Source organism: Balaenoptera physalus (assembly GCF_965194825.1).
Source record: "Balaenoptera physalus genome assembly, chromosome: 2".
In the NCBI taxonomy this organism is placed as follows: domain Eukaryota; kingdom Metazoa; phylum Chordata; class Mammalia; order Artiodactyla; family Balaenopteridae; genus Balaenoptera; species Balaenoptera physalus.
The window spans coordinates 68705016-68726185 of record NC_138883.1 but is presented as its reverse complement, the minus strand read 5'-3'; the positions used below and the strand labels follow the sequence as shown (position 1 = coordinate 68726185).

The window sequence follows — 21170 nt, the reverse complement described above, 5'->3', positions numbered from 1 at the left end:
ATTGCTTATTGTTATTTATCCCATACGGTATTCATACAGAGTATTGAAATTCATTATGTTTTAAAAATTATACTTTTCCACATGATATTTTTATTATGTTATAAAAATAGTTCACAGTTTTTTGGTGTTGCTTAAATCAAGAAATAGAAAGGTACAGAGAATTGAAAGTGAAAGACCACCCCTTTTCCCAAGATTCTAGTGTGTAGGGCTATATCTTTCTGGATCTATTTACACATATAGCCCGATATGAAGGCTGCCCATAATAGTTCAAGGAGTGCTGACCTACGAGTGAGGAGAACTGGATGAGGCTTTGCCATTACCCTGCTGACAACTCACTTAATCATCACGAGCCTCAGTCTCCCATACATAAAAAGAGAAGGTCTGACCCATGGTGACTTCTCCTAACCCTTAAAGTGTAAACTTCCATTAACTTAGAATAGAACCATATGCACTTGATTTCATAAGGTTTTATGCAAAGAGAATTTGGGGAAAAATTTAGGCCTTAAATACATCCTTCTATTCTGCCTTCCCTTCTCTTCCTCCTGTTTGTCTTCTTGCCTTACTTTTTCAACACACGTTTGTTAAACACCTTTTCAATACTGTCAATGGCACCACTCCAGGGACAAAGATGTAAAGATAAGTAAGACATCTTTACAGAGGCTACCAGACCAGCAGAAAGGTAGATAAAGACAAACAAAAAACTCCACAATAACTATAAAATAACTTCTGAGGTTCACAGAAGCTACAAAATTTGGCCTAAGTTACTAAACAGAACTAAGACTACAACCCACAAGTGTTTTGTCCCCAATCCACTGTCCTTTTCATCATACCAGGGTTACATCTTACCTTTCCTAACTCTGCCCAAAGAGTTATATCCAACAGCCCCATGGTGAGGGAAATAAACATCTGCAGTTTTCCTGATGGTGCCTTGGATAGCAGGTATGGGCTAACGAATCACCTGTGGAGTATACTTATGAAGTGCTTACCTTGGTAAGTATGCAAGGTGTGACAGAGTGAACGCTGAAACTGTAGGTGATTCATCTCTGCTAGATAGGTGTCCAAAATTATGAGGACAACTTTGAGGGTATCACATCCCTCAGGGCAAGTGACAACAGAACATGCAGGAAAGTGAATCACTTCAACCAGAAAGGATATTACTGATAGTTCACAGACATATATCTGGACCATAAAAAGAGATTAAAATTTTTAATGGGTCAGTCTTCCCTTGAACCTTGAATAAAAGTACTTTATTCCAAATTAATATGCTTTACTATTGGAAATCATCCATCAACTTATTAAAGGTACTAGTTTTACTCAATGGAAAGATAATGAGAATAATAATAAGGTTAAGATTTATTGAGCTCTTACTGTATACCGGACACTACACTAAGAGATTACAGTGTGGGAAGAAGGAGCTTATCAAAGAAGTGCAGCCAAGTAAGTTGCTCTAGCATTGCCTACAAGGAGTTCTGATTAGTGTCAATGCTCCTTACAAAAAGGATTTCAATTGAAATAAGATTGGGAAATTGTATTATTATGTTCTCACTTCAAGTTTCACAATATTACAGTCAATGCTTATTCTAAGTAAATCAGTAAAAAGGTATGGTTTGGGTTCCAATCAACTACTTTTATAATTTGGTCAAAGTGTGTCTAATTTTGTAAATGCTAAATCTTCTTTAAAATTGGTCTCTCACAGTCATGGACAAATTTGTTTTTAAAACGTCAAAGAAAATAGTTAAAGAAAATACTTTGTGCCAACCGTTAACTCCTAACTTCTCCCCTGCCTCTCCCCCCATCTCCCACCCCTGCCAAATGTCACCCAAACAATGGTGACAATACCATGATAGCACTTAGTTGAATAATTAAGGTAGTTTTCAAAATAAGGAATGTTAGAATTTGACAATACTAATACCTAGATGTGTTCAGATATTTTTTGAATTAATCAGAAAGAATATAAATAATTAAAAAGAAGATTTTCAATGACATTCCCCCCCCCCAAATCCAGTTTATGTCAGGTACGTTTGTTTTTTCACTTTTTGAAGGGGATTAACATTCATAAGCAGTTAGCACCCTTGACTTATGTTTAAATGCCATTTTCTAAAGTTCAATTTTAATATTCTCCTGTTAATTTTAGAATAATTAAATACATTTTTTAAAATAAAACTACCAAGTGTGGTGAGGTTTCACATGCATTTGAAATCAAAGCACAACATCCATTCATTATGAATTTACCTGTTTCTGCACCCTGGGGGAAATCAGCATTAGCTGAGTGTATGCATGCCATCTTGCCTAATCACAAAATTGCACTTCAGAGATAATCACTTAGCACAGGAAAACAAAGTGAATGCTGTAATTCCATTTCACTTAAGGTTTGGAAGCAAAATGGACAGATAAGAATAGAAATACTAAAGTGTCTAGAGATTCCAAGAGAGAACAATGTGCTATCTGTCAGTATGTCATAATCAATCAGGTGACCTACATTAAAACCACATGACAGGGCTACAAACTAAACACAATGGGCCCCTTATACTGGTACCTGTGTATCTTTGATTTGCTTTGTTCACAGTCTATTGTTATACTCCACGGTGCAGGAGAGGAGAAAATAACATGCTTTCCTTAGTCACTGAGCATTTAAAACAGGTAATTGAGCCAAAAACTCTAAGATAATCAGTACTTCTTTTAAGGTTCATGATAAATTGTTGCACAAAATGGAATAAACTGTTTGGTTAGCAGTACAGAAGAAATCAGGCTTCCAAAGCAAAATAAATAATCTCTGGAGGTCAAAAATATTTGCATAATAAAATGAAATAACATCCTATCTTCCAAGATTTTCAGTAATTTTTTTCTACTGGTAATTTTGGCAATTTGGGAGAAGTGTTAACTCTTCCTGGCATTGCCAAGTTGGAACAGGTATAAGAAGAAGAAAAGCTTAACACATTTCAAGTATCATCTCATTCAATTTTTCACAAGGACTCTATGAAGTAGATACTATTATCCCCACTTTATAGATGAGAAAACTGTCTCAGCAAAATTAAGGAGCTGCCCTACGTAACACAGGATCTTGATTCAGACAGCCTGATAGCTGAACCATACAAATTCTCTCAGCCACTCTGAATCTAATCATCATATTCTCTGAGCATCAAAATTCTGTGGATTATAAAGCTGCATCTTTATTTTATGAATTACTAGCAAAGATTTAAAAAACACTGCAATTAAATACAACACACCACTATTGTAAGGTGCATCCTTATCTCAGAGATGCAAAAAATACTGAGGAAAAGAAGTCCATGCAATAATGTATAAAATGAAATTAATTCAGTTCATGATCAAAAACTCGTTTAACATGCTTTCTGCATATACTCCATTTTTTGAAATCCTTCTCCCTCCAAACAAATTGGAGTTAGTAACAATAACTGGTTTTAAAATTTTTACAAAAATCAAAGGTAACGATAACAGCCAATTCGAGTTTTGTGTCTACATGATAACCAGTGTCATTCAATTGATAAGTCTGGCCCAAAGCAAAACATTATGAAGCTTTTAAAAACTGTTAAGATTTGTTGTAGATAAATCTGTTTTTTTCTTAACCTCTGGAATACTGAAAATAGCTTCTGAATGTCACTCTCCCCACATAAATACACATACTCATCAGTTTGAAGGTATTCTGTGGATAAGAAACCATATCCACTTTAACATCCTATCATTCATCCATACACACACATAACAGACACACATAAATAATCCTCTGTTCCGTGAGAGCTTTCATTAGTGGAATGATAACTATTCACAAATCAGTTTACTGTATTTGTAAATATCTCAAATTATTAGAAATATTTTTGTTATATTGAGTCCCAAACACTACTCTGTAATTTCTATTTGGAGGTGATAGTTCTAAAAGCAAGCATTTAAATTAAGACATTTTTGTGTCTTTCTTAGATCAGCTCATGTAAGTCAAGCAGGCCTAATACCTTCAAGCATATAGTTGATTAATATTATGTTTTACTAATATATCTAGAACCTACTATATAGTAATATATATGTATTGTAATGTAGTATATATTAGAAATAGAAAAATAACAAGGAATAGTATCTGTTGTTGAGGGTTCAAAGTCAAAATGAAGATGAGAGACCCATAAATAATCATAATACAAGATGCAGGGATGGAAACACAGAAGAAAGGGCAACTAAGACTGCCTGGGTCTATCAGGGAAAGCTTCATCAAGGAGGGATCACTGAATAGAATCTTGAAGGATGAAGAGTGTTTTGAAAAGCAAAGAATAGGATAAAGGAAAGAGGAAACATTTTGTATAGCCTGATTTTATTTAATTACAGAATATTTGTAAGACTACCTACAAATTTCTTTATAATTATAATTTTGTGGGCTCTTGATCGTTGGTACACTGCCAGGACAGTTAGCAAGAGTGACTCCAACAAACTGTCCATGACACAGGTAACTGAGGAATTACAATAGATCATTGGGACGCTATCGTGGCCCAGATATCTGAGCCTGTAAAATTAAGCCTGCAGATGTGTACCTCCCTTCCCCCATTCCACTACCTAATACCTACACCCTGAGGTTGGTCATTTCTTTCTGCTTCTCCATTGATCCCAGTCTCTCTAAACCACTGTTGTACCAGATACTCCCTTCATGCAAGCACTGTTCAAATTAATCACACGGTTCACATTTTTGTTATACCTGGAGACATCTAGAGTCGGGAAAGTCCCTTAGCTCTTCAGAAACAAGAGCATTAAACAAATTCTTGTTGAGACACTTACAAAAGCATCTTTTAGATGACTGGAGAAAAAAAGACAGAAATTTCAATTTTTCACTCACATATGACCAGAAAAACATTAGTGAGGAGCAATGATGGGAACTTGGGAGGCTGTGAATATATCATCCCAAAGATAACAGCAGCCAAGAGAAGAAACATAAAATGTATTTAGATATGCTGATCAGGCAGTTCAGAAAGTTCTGGGAAAATATTTTATAAGTACATGGCCAGACTCTTAAAAAGAAGATGTGGCACATATATACAATGGAATTTTACTCAGCCATAAAAAGAAACGAAATTGAGTTATTTGTAGTGAGGTGGATGGACCTAGAGTCTGTCATACAGAGTGAAGTAAGAAAGAGAAAAACAAATACCGTATGCTAACACATATATATGGAATCAAAAAAAAAAAAAGTTCTGAAGAACCTAGGGGCAGGACAGGAATAAAGACACAGATGTAGAGAATGGACTTGAGGACACGGGGAGTGGGAAGGGTAAACTGGGACGAAGTGAGAGAGTGGTATGGACATATATACACTGTCAAACGTAAAACAGATAGCTAGTGGGAAGCAGCCGCATAGCACAGGGAGATCAGCTCGGTGCTTTGTGACCACCTAGAGGGGTGGGATAGGGAGGGTGGGAGGGAGACGCAAGAGGGAGGACATATGGGGATATATGTATATGTATAGCTGATTCACTTTGTTATACAGCAGAAACTAACACACCAATGTAAAGCAATTATACTCCAATAAAGACGTTTAAAAAAAAAAAAAAGTATGGCTCCAAGAGGAATAAAAAGGTCTCACAAGCCAGAGCGACAGCACAATAACAAGTTACCCTAATTAGGGAGAAGAGGGGGTGGTACCTAGAGAAACCGATGTAACTGCCCAGGGAACTCTGATAGGCTCATACTCAGAAAGAGAATGCAGCTACAGAAGGAGCAGCAGAGTCAGGGAAACAGCAGATAGTGGCCTGGCCAGTGAAAACCACCTTAAGAAGGCTAACAGGAGGAGAAAGCTGAAGCTTTTAAAAAGCTGGAAAGAACAAAAGGCCGTTTAGCTGTGTGTCATATGTGGCAAGAATGAGGAAGAGATAGGCCTGCACCATGGAAAAAAGAGTTTAATGCTAACAGACAAAGTAGAAAAAGCTAAACTATTCAACTGCAGTTTTGCTTCTACCTTTTCTAGAAGAGGAGTATCTATGTTCAAACAAAAAAAATAAAAAATAAAAAAATAAATAAAGGGAAGAAGAAATATCAAATATACTCAAGAAGGAAACGAAGTCTAGGGTAGATAAACAAAGATTACCTAATCTGATCTGTTCTCAATAGGCCCAGGTGAGTTATATAAATTTATTTTTAATCTTATGAAAACATCTACCACAATATTCTAACAGACTCTTGTTGGGCTTGTGGAATTATGCCAAAGGCCTTCTGTAAGAAAAATAGAAAATATTCTGATAAGAATGGAAGAGTTTAAAAGGAGAGCTAATGAAGAAATTTAGCCCTAGTTGATATCAAAATATTCTATAAAACTATGATATTTAAAAGTAAGTGGTGGGACTTCCCTGGTGGTGCAGTGGTTAAGAATCCACCTGCCAATGCAGGGGACAGGAGTTCGAGTCCTGGTCCGGGAAGATCCCACGTGCTGCGGAGCAACTAAGCCTGTGCACCACAACTACCAAGCCTGTACTCTAGAGCCCATGAGCCACAACTGCTGAGCCCGCACACCACAACTACTGAAGCCCGCACACCTAGAACCTGTGCTCTGCAACAAGAGAAGCCACGGCAATGAGAAGCCCACACACCGCAACTAAGAGCAGCCCCCGCTGGCTGCAACTAGAGAAAGCCCGTGCGCAGCAACGAAGACCCAACGCAGCCAAAAATAAAAATAAATTTATTAAAAAAAAGTAAGTGGTGGTTGTGTAAGACAAAAGAGATCAATAGGGTAGAGCTGATAACATAGAAATCTACTTTATGTATGAATTTTAAATATGATAGAATAGATATCATAAATCAATGCAGCAGGGAAACATAATTTAACAAATGATTAACAATTAGTAACATTTAGCTACTTGGGGGGGAACACAATTTAGAAGCTTATCTCCTATGTTATATATATATATATATATATATATATATATATATATATATATATATATATATATATATAATACCTGATGAGTAAAAAGTTAAAATAACAAACCATGGAAAAACTAGAAGGAAACAGAAGTGAGTGCTTATCAAATCTCTGGAGGAAAAAGACTTTTTTAGAAAGTAAAAGAAATTCATAAATCTTCAAAGTGATGGAAAATCAAATGGGAAAGATTCATCAGCATGATCATGTAGCAGGCACTACTGATTGACTTGCCCTAAGAGTCATGTAATAGTCTCTTTTGTTTAGCATAGGTTTATTTATAATAATTATATGTGCTAGGTCACAGAATTATGTTCAATACTTTCAAGCATTTATAATATAATCACAAACATTCAAGGAGAGATCCCTACGCTTGTTAGATGTCAGGCATGCAGGTGACAAGGCCTATGTTCTAGTATGAAAATTAGGGAAGTTCACAAGTATTCATTCATTCCTTCTCAGAAGGAAACAGATCCTTATTTGCCTTCTTTTATTTTTCTTTTTAACCAGAGGCAAGCAGCAGGACAGTAGGAGTTATGATGGCAGGGCTAAAAATTCTGCACAAGAAGTTTAGGATCTGTTCATGAACCTGGAGAGTTACAGTTAACATCTGAGCAATCAATCCTTTGTTTCCCTCTCAGGCAACTGAGCTCTGTAGCTGCTGCAGAATAACTGTTACAGTAGTAGCAATGTCTTCTGCCAGGAAGGCTATTAGGATGAAACAGATACAAAATGGAACTCTATGTAACTAAAGGAAGAGAGCTGTAAGAAGAGTTATTATATCCCTCCACCTCCATATTAAGAAGTTGCCAAAGACCCTCATATTAACACTCCCCTCAACATACTTTTTGATCCAGTCATTACTGATATATGCCTCCCTGCCCTTCACACAAACCTTCCCTTCTGCTTCCCATCCCACAACTCAGCTCAGTATCACCTGTTCTGGGAAGCCTTCAGTGATAAGCCCACCCCCACCTGACATTAACTGCCCTCTTCTATGTTCTGATAAGCTCCTGGGCACACTCGTATCATAAAATGTATCATGCTATACTGACACCCTTTAACCCTTTATGCATTCACACCTGACATTAGCAGATTGCTGAAGGATAGAGAGTATACATTCTCTGAGTGGATATGCACACATTAAGCAATCGATTAATGTCCATGGTTGAATAAATGAAGCAATGCCTTTAAAACTCATATTGCTAGCCTGCAGTTCTAAGGTTCCACATTTTATTAAGTCCTAATAATCTGTAAATATAGTATTTCAAGTTCAAAAGCAAAGCCCATCAGACTCATAACGTGGACCACAATTTGCACCTTTAAAAAAGTTAACTAGCAATGTCCTTGACACTTCCAGAGATGTCTTTGCTAGTGCCTTATTACTCTATAGGCAGAGTGGTGCAGGCAGTGGTGAGAAGCACGGACTTGGTGTCAGAGCATATCTGGGCTCTGATCCCAGTCACAGCAAATGGGCGACCTTGGATGTGTCACTTCCCCTCTCTGAATCTCAGTGTCCCTCTCTCTCAAACTGGCTTAGTGAAGCTCACCTTGTCAGGTAGGCTGTGAGGAGGACACAAGGTGATGAGCACAGTCCTCGGCATACTGGTAGTAGTTATCACAGGGATTTCTTAGCATAATAATTAACAGTATGGGCTTTGTAACCAGAAAGATCTGGGTTTGAATCCCAATTATTATTTGTTATTTGTAATTATTATTATTGTCATCATCATCAATACTAATAGAGGGAAACACTGCTTTTAAATCTATCATCAATCACAGCACATAAAAAAATTAAGGCCTTTAAAAACTATTATTATTCGTTTCCTCTACTACCTCATAAAGAATATGTTTCCACTCCAGAGGAAATTGCTTTTCTTTCCACTGTTCTGGTTAATGCTAATTAAATGGTGCTAAGTCCATAGGACTGTGTCTAGTCCCTTCTCTAAAATGAAACAATTAACAGTTGGGAATTGCAGAGGGGAAGGAAGGATCACTATATCCTGATGTGACTGAATGAAAAATGCCACAGCTGGAAAGAGATTTGAGAGCATGTCAGGTCAAGAAAGAACATAAATGGTTGCCCCATGTGTCCAACATAGAGGAAAAAGAAAATTAAGTAAAAATGTCATGGAGTCAAATTCTAGCTAATGAGTGCAGGCTCTGCAGGCACCCGGAATAGGGGAAAGAAAGGTCAAGCCTGTTTCTTAGAAAGCTGCATCACATACAGGAGACTTTATACCTTTAAAAGGATAATGACCTTATTTGCATGAGGAATACCAGCAATACAAACTGCCCTTTAGACTACTTACAAAAGGCTGGTAGACAGAGGTTAGGTACAGTATTATACTGAAATGTTCTTATAGGCAGCGGGGTTTCTGGCAACAAATAGCATCACTGTTGTCAAATATCTTCGCATATAGAGACAACATGCTGAGGTCCTATATGCTTTGCTTCAAGTTTCTTTAAGTCTCACTGTACTTTTCTTAAAAACAGATGCTTACTCTTGATTCATAAACAAACAAACAAAAACCTTAAAAGCTGTGAAATTTGCTGGGTATTCCCACTCCCAAAGAAGCAACAGTTCAATGATGGCTGAATTCAACTCAATGCCTGCTGACCAGGCACCTGCTGTGAACAGGAATAGTTCTGGCTGCTGCTCAAGGGTGCCCAGAGGAGGGAATTTACTGCTAAGGGACTCCTTGTATTCTTTTAGAAGAATCAGGCTGACTGACTCAGTTGGTCTGCTCTGATTTATCAGAATAAAAGAGCTCTATTAATTGAAAATCTGCTTTTATGCTTTTTAGTCACACTTACTGAGTAAATATTTCACTTAAAGTAAAATCTACACTTTGCTGTGAACAGTTTTGACAAACACATACAATTGTGTAACCAATACCATAATCGAAATATGGAACAATTTTTTTCAACCGTTCCCAAATTCCCCTGGGCCCCTTTGGAGACAAACTCTTTCCCACCCCCATTCCCTGGCAACCACTAATTTATTTTCTGTCCCTTTTCCACAATGTCATATAAATGTAGTCTTTTGAGTGTAGCTTCTATCAGCATAATGCATTTGAAATTCATCCTTGTGTGCTGAGTCAAATTCCATTTGGCTGATATGCTACAGTTTGCTTATCCATTCACCAGTTGAATCTTTCCAAAGGGCATCAGTTTATCCATTCATCTGGGCATTAGGGCCAAGGGTCATGCTGGGTTTGAGGGCAGTAGGGATCTAGGGTGCAGAGCCCAGGCTCCAGTAGGGAGGAAGAGGTGGAAAGGAATAATTTGTGATCTGAACAGGTCATTCACAGCATCGGAACTTTATTGTTGAAAACGATTTTCTTTTTACAACAGTGGACAGCATATAACTTTTAGAGTGAGATAAAGTGGCTTCACTGCTGTTTCCACCTACCACTTTTAGGCTGCAAGATCTCTCTGTATCTCATTTCCCTCATCTTTGAAATGGGTATAATTATTAACTCAAAGAATAGTTGCATAATCATTTCATTGAGAAAATATTTTGAAGTAACAGCATTGTAATCGGCACTACACTGTGGCAGTGCACAAAATATGGTAAAACGCATTAGACATTTTCTCAAATATGCATATGTAGACTTACGATAATCTTATGTTTTTGCATTATTTGCAAAAATTAACTCAAAATAGACCTAAATAGAAAGCCTAACTATAAAAACTCTAGAAGAGAACCTCAGAGAAAATGTTTATAAGCTTGGTTTAAGCAAAGATGTCTTAGATACAACGCCAAAAATATACCTCATTTTTAAAAACCAATAGGCCCGGGACTGGTTCAAGATGGCAGAGTAGAAGGACATGCACTCACTCCTCTTGCAAGAGCACTGGAATCACAACTAACTGCTGAACAATCATTGACAGGAAGACACTGGAACTCACCAAAAAAGATACCCCACATCCAAAGACAAAGGAGAAGCCGCAATGAGATGGTAGGAGGGGCACAATCACAATAAAATTAAATCCCATAACCACTAGGTGGGTGACTCACAAACTGGAGAACAATTATACCACAGAAGTCCACCCACTGCAGTGAAGGTTCTGAGCCCCATGTCAGGCTTCCCAAACTGGGGGTCCAGCAATGGGAGGAGGAATTCCCAGAGAATCAGACTTTGAAGGCTAGCGGGATTTGATTGCAGGACTTCAACAGGACTGAGGGAAACAGAGACTCCACTCTTGGAGGGCACACACAAAGTAGTGTGCCCATTGGGACACAGGGAGAAGGAGCAGTAACCCATAGGAGACTGAACCAGGCCTAGCAGCTAGTGTTGGGGGGGGTCTCCTGCAGAGGAAGGGTGTGGCTCTGGCTCACTGTGGGGACTGGGACACTGGCAGCGGAAGTTCTGGGAAGTACTCCTTTGCATGAGTCCTCCCAGAGTCTGCCATTAGCCCCACCAAAGAGCCTGTAGCCTCCAGTGCTGGGTTGCCTCAGGACAAACAACCAACAGGGAGGGAACTCGGCCCCATCCATCAGCAGACAAGTGGATTAAAGTCTTACTGAGCTCTGCCCACCAGAGCAATACCCAGCTCTACCCACCACCAGTCCCTCCCATCAGGAAGTTTGCAGAAGCCTCTTAGATAGCCTCATCCACCAGAGGGCAGACAGCAAAAGCAAGAAGAACTACAATCCTGCAGCCTGTAGAACGAAAAAAACATTCACAGAAAGATAGACAAAATGAAAAGGCAGAGGACTATGTACCAGGTGAGCGAACAAGATAAAACTCCAGAAAAACAATTAAATGAAGTAGAGGTAAGCAACCTTCCAGAAAAAGAATTCAGAATAATGATAGTGAAGATGATCCAGGACCTTGGAAAAAGAATGGAGGCAAAGATCGAGAAGATGCAAGAAATGTTTAACAAAGACCTAGAAGAATTAAAGAACAAACAAACAGAGATGAACAATACAATAACTGAAATGAAAAATACACTAGAAGGAATCAATAGCAGAATAACTGAGGCAGAAGAACGGATAAGTGACCTGGAAGACAGAAAGGTGGAATTCACTGCTTCAGAACAGAAGAAGAAAGAATGAAAAGAATGAAAAGAAATGAAGACAGCATAAGAGACTTCTGGAACAACATTAAACACACCAACATTCACATTATAGGGGTCCCAGAAGGAGAAGAGAGAGAGATAGTACCCGAGAAAATATCTGAAGTGATAATAGTTAAAACCTTCCCTAACATGGGAAAGGAAACAGCCACCCAAGTCCAGGAAGCACAGAGAGTCCCAGGCAGGATAAACCCAAGGAGAAACACACTGAGACACATAGTAATCAAACTGACAAAAATTAAAGACAAAGAAAAATCATTAAAGGGAAAAACAACAAATAACATAAAAGGGAATTCCCAAAAGGTTAACAGCTGATTTCTCAGCAGAAACTCTAAAAGCCAGAAGTGAGTGGCATGACATATTTAAAGTGATGAAAGGGAAGAACCAATAAACAAGGTTACTCTACCTGGCAAGGATCTCATATAGATTCAATGGAGAAATCAAAAGCTTTACAGACAAGCAAAACCTAAGAGAATTCAGCACCACCAAACCAGCTCTACAACAAATGCTAAAGGAACTTCTCTAAGTGGGAAACACAAGAGAAGAAAAGGACCTATAAAAACAAACCCAAAACAATTAAGAAAATGGTAATAGGAACATACATATCGATAATTACCTTAAATCTGAATGGATTAAATGCTCCAAACAAAAGAAACAGGTTTGCTGAATGGATACAAAAACAAGACCCATACATATGTTGTCTACAAGAGACTCACTTCACCTACGGACACATACAGACTGAAAGTGAGGGGATGGAAAAAGATATTCCATGCAAATGGAAATCAAAAGAAAGCTGGAGTGGCAATACTCATATCAGATAAAATAGACTTTAAAATAAAGAATGTTACAAGAGACAACGAAGGACACTACATAATGATCAAGGGATCAATCCAAGAAGAAGATAAAACAATTATAAATATATATGCACCCAACACAGGAGCATCGCAATATGTAAGGCAAACGCTAACAGCTATAAAAGAGGAAATCGAGAGTAACACAATAATAGTGGGGGACTTTAACACCTCACTTACACCAATGGACAGATCATCCAGATAGAAAATTAATAAGGAAACACAAGCTTTAAATGACACAATAGACCAGATAGATTTAACTGATGATTATAGGACATTTCACCAGAAAACAGCAGATTATACTATCTTCTCAAGTGCACACAGAACATTCTCCAGGATAGATCAAATCTTGGGTCACAAATAAAACCTTGGTAAATTTAAGAAAATTGAAATCATATCAAGCATCGTTTCCAACCACAACACTATGAGATTAGAAATAAATTACAGGGGAAAAAAAAGGAAAAAACACAAACACATGGAAGCTAAGCAATACGATACTAAATAACCAAGAGATCACTGAAGATATCAAAGAGGAAATCAAAAAATACCTAGAGACAAATGACAATGAAAACACAATGATCCAAAACCTATGGGATGCACCAAAAGCAGTTCTAAGAGGGAAGTTTATAGCAACACAATCCTACCTCAAGAAACAAGAAAAATCTCCAACAATCTAACCTTACACCTAAAGGAAATAGAGAAAGGACAACAAACAAAACCCAAAGTTAGTAGAAGGAAAGAAATCATAAACATCAAAGCAAAAATAAATGAAATAGAAACAATAGCAAAGATCAATAAAACTAAAAGCTGGTTCTGTTATAAGATAAACAAAATCAATAAACCTTTAGCCAGACTTACCAAGAAAAAGAGGAAGAGGACTCAAATCAATAAAATTAGAAATGAAAAAGGAGAAGTTACAACGGACACCACAGAAATACAAAGGATCATAAGCGACTACTACAAGGAAATTTATGCCAATAAAATGGATAATCTGGAAGAAATGGACAAATTCTTAGAAAGGTATAACCTTCCAAGACTGAACCAGGAAGAAATAGAAAATATGAACAGACCAATCACAAGAACTGAAATTGAAACTGCGATTAAAAATCTTCCAACAAACAAAAGTCCAGGACTAGATGGCTTCACAGGTGAATTCTATGAAAACACTTAGAGAAGAGCTAACACCCACCCTTCTCAAACTCTTCCAAAAAACTGCAGAGGAGGGAACACTCCCAAACTCCTTCTATGAGGCCACCATCACCCTGATACCAAAACCAGACAAAGATACTACAAAAAAAGAAAATTACAGACCATTACCACTGATGAGTATAGATGCAAAAATCCTCAACAGAATACTAGCAAACAGAGTCCAATAACACATTAAAAGGATCACACACCATGATCAAGTGGGATTTATCCCAGGGATGCAAGGATTCTTCAATATACATAAATCAATCAATGTGACATACCATATGAGCAAATTGAAGTATAAAAACCATATGATCATCTCATTAGTTACAGAAAAAGCTTTTGACAAAATTCAACACCCATTTATGATAAAACCTCGCCAGAAAGTGGGCATAGAGGGAACATAATAAAGGCCACATATGACAAACCCACAACAAACATCAATCTCAATGGTGAAAAACTGAAAGCATTTCCTCTAAGATCAGGAGCAAGACAAGGATGTCCACTCTCACCACTATTATTCAACATAGTTTTGGAAGTCTTAGCCATGGCAATCAGAGAAGAAAAAGAAATAAAGGGAATCCAAATTGGAAAGCAAGAAGTAAAACTGTCACTGTTTGCAGATGACATGATACTACACATAGAGAATCCTAAAGATGCCACCAGAAAACTACAAGAGCTAATCAATGAATTTGGTAAAGTTACAGGATACAAAATTAATGCACAGAAATCTCTTGCATTCCTATACACTAATGATGAAAAATCTGAAAGAGAAATTAAGGAAACACTCCCATTTACCACTGTAACAAAAAGAATAAAATACCTAGGAATAAACCTACCTAGGGAGACAAAAGACCTGTATGAAGAAAACTATAAGACACTGATGAAAGAAATTAAAGATGATACCAATAGACGGAGAGATATACCATGTTCTTGGATTGGAAGAATCAACACTGTAAAAATGAGTATACTACCCAAAGCAATCTACAGATTCAATGCAATCTCTATCAAATTACCAACAGCATTTTTTACGGAGCTAGAACAAAAAATCTTAAAATTTGTATGGAGACACAAAGGACCCTGAATGGCCAAAGCAATCTTGAAGGAAAAAACAGAGCTGGAGGAATGAGACTCTCTGACTTCAGATTATACTACAAAGCTACAGTAATGAAGAAAATATGGTACTGGCACAGAAACAGAAATATAGATCAATGGAACAGGGTGAAAGTCCAGAGGTAAACCTACTCACCTATGGTCACCTTATCAATGACAAAGAAGGCAAGGATATATAATGGAGAAAAGACAGTCTGTTCAATAAATTGTGCTGGGAAAACTGGACAGCTACATGTAAAAAAATGAAATTGGAACACTCCTTAATGCCATACACAAAAATGAACTCAAAATGGAATAAAGACCTAAATGTAAGACTGGACACTATAAATCTCTTAGAGGAAAACATAGGAAGAACACTCTTTGACATAAATCACAGCAAGATCCTTTCAGACCCACGTCCTAGAGTAATGGAAATAAAAACAAAAATAAACAATGGGACCTAATGAAACTTAAAAGCTTTTGCACAGCAAAGGAAACTATAAACAAGATGAAAAAACGACCCTCAGAATGGGAGAAAATATTTGCAAATGAATCAACGGACAAAGGATTAATCTCCAAAATATATAAAGAGCTCATGCAGCTCAAAGGATTAATCTCCAAAATATATAAACAGCTCATGCAGCTCAATATTAAAAAAACAAACAACCCAATCCAAAAATGGACAGAAGACCTAAATAGACATTTCTCCAAAGAAGACATACAGATGGCCAACAAACACATGAAAAGATGCTCAACATCACTAATTATTAGAGAAATGTAAATCAAAACTACAATGAGGTATCACCTCATACTGGTTAGAATGGGCATCATCAGAAAATTTACAAACAACAAATGCTGGAGAGGGTGTGGAGAAAAGGGAACCCTCTTGCACTGTTGGTGGGAATGTAAATTGACACAGCCACTATGGAGAACAGTATGGAGGTTCCTTAAAAAACTAAAAACAGAACTACCATACGACCCAGCAATCCCACTCCTGGGAAAATACCCAGAGAAAACCGTAATTCAAAAAGACACATGCTCCCCAATGTTCACTGCAGCACTATTTACAATAGCCAGGTCATGGAAGCAACCTAAATGTCCATTGACAGACGAATGGATAAAGCAGATGTGGTACATATATACAATGGAATATTACTCAGCCATAAAAAGGAATGAAATTGGGTCATTTGTAGAGACATGGATGGACCTAGAGACTGTCATACAGAGTGAAGTAAGTCAGAAAAAAAAAACAAATATCGTATATTAATGCATATATGTGGAATGTAGAAAATTGGTACAGATGATCCGGTTTGTAAGGCAGAAATAGAGACACAGATATAGACAACAAACATATGGACACCAAGGGGGGAAAGCAGGGGTGGAGAGGGTGGTCGGATGAATTGGGAGATTGGGATTGACATATATACACTAATATGTATAAAATAGATAACTAATAAGAACATGCTCTCTAAAAATAAAATAAAATAAAATTCAAAAAAAAAATCCAAAAATAACAAAAAAATCAATAGGGTCTTGCTTTATTTTTTCAAAGGATTAGTCTCCAAAATTTACAATCAGCTCATGTGGCTCAGTATCATAAAAACAGAAAACCCAATCAAAAAATGGGCAGAAGACCTAAATAGACATTTCTCCAAAGACATACAGAAGGACAAGAGGCACATGAAAAGATGCTCCACATCACTAATTATTAGAGAAATGCAAATCAAAACTACAATGAGATATCACCTCACACCAGTCAGAATGGCCACCTTCAAAAAATGTACAAACAATAAATGCTGGAGAGGGTGTGGAGAAAAGGGAACCCTCCTACACTGTTGGTGGGGATATAAATTGGTATAGCCACTATGGAGAACAGTATGGAGGTTCCTTAAAAAACTAAAAATAGAGCTACCATATGATCCAGCAATCCCACTTTTGGAAATACATCTGGAGAAAAACATGGTTTGAAATGATACGTGCACCCCAATGTTCACTGCAGCGCTGTTTACAATAGCCAAGACATGGAAGCAACCTAAATGTCCATCGACAGCTGAATGGATAAAGAAGATGTGGTACATACATACAATGGAATATTACTCAGCCATTAGAAAGAATGAAATAATGCTATTTGCAGCAACATGGATGGACTTGGAGATTATCGTACTAAGTGAAGTAAGTCGTACAGAGAAAGACAAATATCATATGATATTGTTTATATGCGGAATCTAAAAACAATGACACAAATGAACCTATTTACAAAACAGAAACAGACTCACAGACTTAGAGAATGAATCTATGATTACCAGAGGGAGAGGGATAGATTGGGAGTTTGAGACTGACATGTACACACTGCTATATTTAAAACAGATAACCAACAAGGACCTACTGTATAGCACAGGGGACTCTGCTCAACATTCTATCATAACCTAAATGGGAACAGAATTTGAAAAAGAATAGATACATGTATATGTATAACCGAATCACTTTGCTGTACACCTGAAAACTAATACAAAATTGTTAATCAACTATACTCCAATATAAAATAAAAATTTAAAAAGCAGAAAATAAAATAAAAATCAATAGACTTTATAAAAATTACAAAATTCTGGTCTTCGAAAAAACTGTTTAAAAATGAAGAGAGAGAGGTCCTCGGGAAGATGGCGGAAGAGTAAGACGCGGAGATCACCTTCCTTCCCACAGATACAGTAGAAATACATCTACACGTGGAACTGCTCCTACAGAACACCCACTGAACGCTGGCAGAAAACGTCCGACCTCCAAAAAGGCAAGAAACTCCCCCCGTACTTGGGTAGGGCAAAAGAAAAAAGAAATAACAGAGACAAAAGAATAGGGACGGCACCTGCACTAGTGGGAGGGAGCCGTGAAGGAGGAAAGATTTCCACGCACTAGGAAGCCCCTTCGCGGGCGGAGACTGCGGGTGGCAGAGGGGGGAAGCTTCGGAGCCACGGAGGAGAGCGCAGCCACAGGGGTGCGGAGGGCAAAGCGGAGAGGTTCCCGCACGGAGGCTCGGCGCCGAGCAGCACTCTCCAGCCCGAGAGGCTTGTCTGCTCATCCGCCGGGGCGGGCGGGGCTGGGAGCTGAGGCTCGGGCTTCGGTCGGATCGCAGGGAGAGGACTGGGGTTGGCGGCGTGAACACAGCCTGAAGGGGTTAGTGCACCACAGCTAGCCGAGAGGGAGTCCCGGAAAAAGTCTGCAGCTGCCGAAGAGGCAAGAGACTTTTTCTTCCCTCTTTGTTTCCTGGTGCGCGAGGAGAGGGGATTCAGAGCGCTGCCTAAACGAACTTCAGAGACGGGCGCGAGCCGCAGCTACCAGCGCGGATCCCACAGCAACAGGGGCGCAGAGGGAAAAAACGGAGAGATTCCCGCACAGAGGCTCGGCGCCGAGCAGCACTCTCCAGCCCGAGAGGCTTGTCTGCTCCCCCGCCGGGGCGGGCGGGGCTGGGAGCTGAGGCTCGGCTTCGGTCGGATCGCAGGGAGAGGACTGAGGCTGGCAGCGTGAACACAGCCTGAAGGGATTAGCGCACAACAGCTGGCTGGGAGGGAGACCGGGAAAAAGTCTGCAGCTGCCGAAGAGGCAAGAGACTTTTTCTTGCCTCTTTGTTTCGCGGCGCGCAAGGAGAGGGGATTCAGAGTGCCGCCTAAACGAACTCCAGAGAAAGGCGCGAGCCGCGGCGATCAGCACGGACCCCAGAGACGGGCGTGAGACGCTGGGGCTGCTGCTGCCGCCTCCAAAAAGCCTGTGTGTGAGCACAGGTCACTCTCCACATCGCCCCTCCCGGGAGCCTGTGCAGCCCGCCACTGCCAGGGTCCCGTGATCCGGGGACAAGTTCCCCAGGAGAACGCACTGCCCACCTCAGGCTGCTGCAACGTCACGCTGGCCTCGGCCGCCGCAGGCTCACCCCGCCTCCTCTGTACACCTCCCTCCCCGCGGCCTGAGTGAGCCAGAGCCCCCGAAGCAGCTGCTCCTTTAACCCCGTCCTGTCTGTGCGGGGAATAGACGCCCTCAGGCGACCTACACGCAGAGGCGGGTCCAAATCCAAAGCTGAACCCCAGGAACTGTGCGAACAGGGAAGATAAGGGGAAATCTCTCCCAGCAGCCTTAGAAGCAGCGGATTAAAACCCCACAAACAACTTGATGTGCCTGCATCTGGTGAATACCTGAATAGACAACGAATCATCCCAAATTCAGGAGGTGGACTTTGGGAGCAGGATATATTAATTTTTCCCCTTTTCCTTTATTTGTGAGTGTATATGTATATGCTTCTGGGTGCGATTTTGTCTGTATAGCTTTGCTTTACAATAGCTTTATTTTACTTCACTATATTATAGCCTCTTTCTTTCTTTCTTTCTTTCTTTCTATTTTTTCTCCCTTTTACTCTGAGCCGTGTGGACGAAAGGCTCTTGGTGCTCCAGCCAGGCATCAGGGCCGTGCCTCTGAGGTGGGAGAGCCAACTTCAGGACACTGGTCCACAAAAGACCTCCCAGCTTCACGTAATACCAAACGGCAAAAATCTCTCAGAGATCTCCATCTCAACATCAAGACCCAGCTTCACTCAACGACCAGCAAGCTACAGTGCTGGACACCCTATGCCAAACAACTAGCAAGACAGGAACACAGCCCCATCCATTAGCAGAGAGGCTGCCTAAAATCATAATAAGGCCACAGACACCCCAAAATACACCACCAGACGTGGACGTGCCCACCAGAAAGACAATATCCAACCTCATCCACCAGAGCTCAGGCACTAGTTCCCTCCACCAGGAAGCCTACACAACCCACTGAACCAACCTTAGCCACTGGGGACAGATACCAAAAACAACAGGAACTACGAACCTGCAGCCTGTGAAAAGGAGACCCCAAACACAGTAAGATAAGCAAAATGAGACGACAGAAAAACACACAGCAGATGAAGGAGCAGGGTCAGAACATACCAGACTTAACAAATGAAGAGGAAATAGGTAGTCTACCTGAAAAAGAATTCAGAATAATGATAGTAAGGATGATCCAAAATCTTGGAAATAGAATAGACAAAATGCAAGAAACATTTAACAAGGACGTAGAAGAACTAAAGAGGAACCAAGCAATGATGAAAACCACAATAAATGAAATTAAAAATACTCTAGATGGGATCAATAGCAGAATAACTGAGGCAGAAGAAAGGATAAGTGACCTGGAAGATAAAATGGTGGAAATAACTACTGCAGAGCAGGATAAAGAAAAAAGAATGAAAAGAACTGAGGACAGTCTCAGAGACCTCTGGGACAACATTAAACGCGCCAACATTCGAATTATAGGGGTCCCAGAAGAAGAAGAGAAAAAGAAAGGGACTGAGAAGATATTTGAAGAGATTATAGTTGAAAACTTCCCTAATATGGGAAAGGAAATAGTTAATCAAGTCCTGGAAGCACAGAGAGTCCCATACAGGATAAACCCAAGGAGAAACACACCAAGACACATATTAATCAAACTGTCAAAAATTAAATATAAGGAAAACATATTAAAGGCAGCAAGGGAAAAAAAACAAATAACACACAAGGGAATCCCCATAAGGTTAACATCTGATCTTTCAGCAGAAACTCTGCAAGCCAGAAGGGAGTGGCAGGATATACTTAAAGTGATGAAGGAGAAAAACCTGCAACCAAGATTACACTACCCAGCAAGGATCTCATTCAGATTCGATGGAGAAATTAAAACCTTTACAGACAAGCAAAAGCTGAGAGAGTTCAGCACCACCAAACCAGCTTTACAACAAATGCTAAAGGAACTTCTCTAGGCAAGAAACACAAGAGAAGGAAAACACCTACAATAACAAACCCAAAACATTTAAGAAAATGGGAATAGGAACATACATATCGATAATTACCTTGAATGTAAATGGATTAAATGCTCCCACCAAAAGACACAGGCTGGCTGAATGGATACAAAAACAAGACCCATATATATGCTGTCTACAAGAGACCCACTTCAGACCTAGAGACACATATAGACTGAAAGTGAGGGGATGGAAAAAGATATTCCATGCAAATGGA

The 21170-nt window shown here is 39.3% G+C and overlaps 1 protein-coding gene and 1 long non-coding RNA gene across 6 annotated transcripts in view; one reads left to right on the top strand and one right to left on the bottom strand.

Annotated features, from left to right (window-relative positions):
- LOC309656174 overlaps positions 1-21170 on the top strand; it is an 822990-nt gene that overhangs the window by 151577 nt on the left and 650243 nt on the right. The window lies entirely within an intron of this gene.
- PRKD1 (protein kinase D1) overlaps positions 1-21170 on the bottom strand; it is a 466527-nt gene that overhangs the window by 83417 nt on the left and 361940 nt on the right. The gene's annotated exons all lie outside the window — the stretch shown is intronic.